This window comes from Chiloscyllium plagiosum, unplaced genomic scaffold (assembly GCF_037043375.1).
Source record: "Chiloscyllium plagiosum isolate Xiang-an unplaced genomic scaffold, Cpla_swu_hap1 HiC_scaffold_40, whole genome shotgun sequence".
In the NCBI taxonomy this organism is placed as follows: Eukaryota; Metazoa; Chordata; class Chondrichthyes; order Orectolobiformes; family Hemiscylliidae; genus Chiloscyllium; species Chiloscyllium plagiosum.
The window spans coordinates 55,525,267-55,528,428 of NW_028270178.1; the positions used below are offsets into that span (position 1 = coordinate 55,525,267).

General features: G+C 39.8%; 1 non-coding gene across 1 annotated transcript; it reads left to right on the plus strand.

Annotated features, from left to right (window-relative positions):
* Positions 1-257: 257 nt before the first annotated feature.
* Positions 258-330, plus strand: trnar-acg (transfer RNA arginine (anticodon ACG)). Its single transcript has one exon. It is a non-coding gene; the product is annotated as a tRNA-Arg (tRNA).
* Positions 331-3,162: the final 2,832 nt, after the last annotated feature.

A 3,162-nucleotide genomic window follows, 5' to 3' on the forward strand; every position in this document is an offset into this window, starting at 1 on the left:
TCACGTCAGTTATGCTGAAGAAGTAGATTCGAAATTCATCAGATCAGCATTGACTGACTGAGCAGACAGAGTGTGAATGGAAGCTTCATGAGGACATATGTGTTTTTTTTTGGAAAATTCGCTGCTTTGAAAGGTGAAGAAGATTGGACTGAAGCAGTGACAATGATTATCTTTTTCGCTTGTTCAACTGGTGAACATGACTGCTATTAACCATGTACGTGTTAACATCATGGCTCTTAAGATCAGCTGCAGGCGTCGGGCCAGTGGCGCAATGGATAACGCGCCTGACTACGGAGCAGGCGATTGTAGGTTCGAATCCTATCTGGCTCAGGTATAGCGCAGATTTATAATAAGCATAAAACTGATTTTTCCGAAGCCAAAATAAGGTATGCGTTCCTCATCTGCAGGACCGAGAATGCCTTCATTAAATGTCCCCGAGAATATGAGAGTCAATGTTCCAGCATCATCACAGGAGGGAAGCCGAATAGTCACGCGTGTTACTCATGTGCACAATTCCATTTCATAAAGCCACCGATCGAATAACTGTTGCTCGCGGGAATTTCGGCTTTGAGAACTTTTCGAAACTCTTTGGCCAGTGGAATCAGAGAAGAATGAAGGGTTAACTGTCCAAATGATCTTTATAGAGAGTCAGTTCCAGACTCTACCACCTGCTGACTGATATTTTTTTCCTGCCAGTCTATTAAAAGCTTTCTGCATCTTATCTGAAATCTACAAACCCTGGTGATCGATCAAGAGCAAATGTGTCCTTCAATCTGTCATTCCATGCTCCTCATTATTTCGTACACGTCGATCATGTCTCCTCACAATCAGCTCTGCTCTGAGAAAAACAACCCCCGTTTTGCCTAGGCCACACCACTCAAAACATTCTTATGCAGGTAATCCAGAGCGTAACGTCGTTATTTGTTTTGGTGAATATATAGTAAAATTTACTCGGAATACTTTAGCTAGGTTGACTTCCAGTTTTTAAAACAGCGAAATAATTATTCACAATATTAAGGGATGAAACACAGTGAACAGAATATAGTATACCCACAGAACTCAGCTACCCAAAATAGACTTAATTATGCTTTTCCAAAAATACACAACAGTCCTGATAATTAAACCCCATAAACACAGAAGAAAAATGAAACAGGTTTACAGATCGAAATTAGAGGGGCAGAAGAAGAGAGACACGCACATCACTGGCATCGATAGGCACCTGGAAAGCCTTCGTGTTCTTAGGGGTGACTGACACTTTAGCAATGGTTAACAAAGTACTTAGGTCGTCAAATACATTTTGAAAGTCTTGTGTTCACTGAAATTTCTTGCCTGTTTTTAACAATTTGGTGAGTGGAACAGTCCCATTGCGAACATTCAGCACAAACTTTCAGGAAAAGCCACTCAATCCGGGGAACCGTAGTACTGCTCTTTTCGTCAACAATGTGTAAAAGTCCCGTGTAACTTACGATTTCGCATCCCGTGGGGGTATTTGTCCGTCTTCAACGACATATCCCAGGAAGGTGACTTTGGCTTTGGCAGATTCACTTTCAGCTAGTTTTACAAACCGGTTTGACTTCCGAATTCGATCAAACAAGCCCGATAAATGCTGTAAATATTCAATCCATGAGAGACTCTTAGTCACCAGGCACAATATACACCACACAGTTGCATATCCGCCAATTAATCTGTCAATTAACCTGTAAAATGTGGCTGAAGTGTTTTCTGTACAAACGGCATTTGTTTAAATTTCTGCAGGCCAGTTGGCGTTACAAAATTGCCTTTGATCTTTCTGACAAAGTTCACTGCCAGTAACCTTTGAGGAAGTCCAACTTGGAAATGCAAGTTGCTCCTCCAAACTTTTCCACACAGTCTTCCAGCTGCATATATGTATATGCATCAGTCTTTCTAACAACATTGATTTTGTGATAGTCCACACACAACTGTTGGGTCTTTTCTGGCTTTGGCACCATGATGATGGGTGAACTCCATTCATTGAGACTCACTTCGGTTATGCAATTTTGGAGCATACGTGACATCTCCTTATGAACTTGTACAACTTTAGAGGGTTATGCCTGCAAGGATGTTACAAAGTCAGAACAACATCTCCTATATTTACATAATCTACAATTAGATTATTAATACCCAATATATTTCAGCAGATCTCCCCATGCAAGAATAATAACTTTCGATTTTCTTCTGGAAGATAACTGAATAACTTTATCAATATTGGACAACTTTTGCATTGTCCAATTTTATTTCAGGAACGTCCAATGCAGAATTCCCTGACATTGGCTTTACCCAGTGTGTCGTAGCCAATGACACATTCTCCTCTTGTGTTCGTTCTCTGCCAAAATACCGTTAGCGCATATTCCCATCGCACATTCTGTGAGATTCCTTCATGCCTGGAGTCGCTATCAAGTAGCTACCCTCACTCAAGTTCCTCTCAATTAAATAAGGTCTTCTAAACCTTACTTTAAAGTTTCACTGATTAATGAAATTTAAGTAAGTACTTCATTCCGAGTGGCAAAATTGTGATTTTTTGATTTCTCATACACTTCCTGCTTCACCATTTGCTGCGATACTTTTAAATAATGTCCTGACAACTCCCCAACATTATTTAGTCCAACTCTAAAATTTGACACATCGTCCAAATGCGTGGTCTCTCTAATCTGACTTACTAATTTTGCCTTAATAAATGTTAATGGTCCTCTGACTTTATGCACACAGTTGGTTTCAGACGGACGTAGTTTGGTGGATTCTTTTGGTACATCTCAGATCGCAAACAGCACTGATGCAACTCCCTTATGGAAATAATCTGGCTCCTCCGAACCATAAAACCTCAAAATAGTCTTTAATAATTGACGTCACCTTTCCAGTGCACCCTGTGATTCTGGATGGTACACAGTAGATTTGAATCGTTTTATTTCCAAGCTATATTCCTTGAAAAGTTTAGATGTGAAATGTGACCCTTGAGCTCATTGTATCTCTGATGGTAGTCTTAATCTCGTTTGTAAAAAAAATCGTACCTCTTCCACAGTCCTTTTAGATGTCATATTGCACGATTGAACAACATGTGGAAATCTCGTCAATAAATCCATTACTGTTAATTAATACTTATTCCCATCGCTTATTAGATGTAGGGAACCTACAAAATGAATGAAG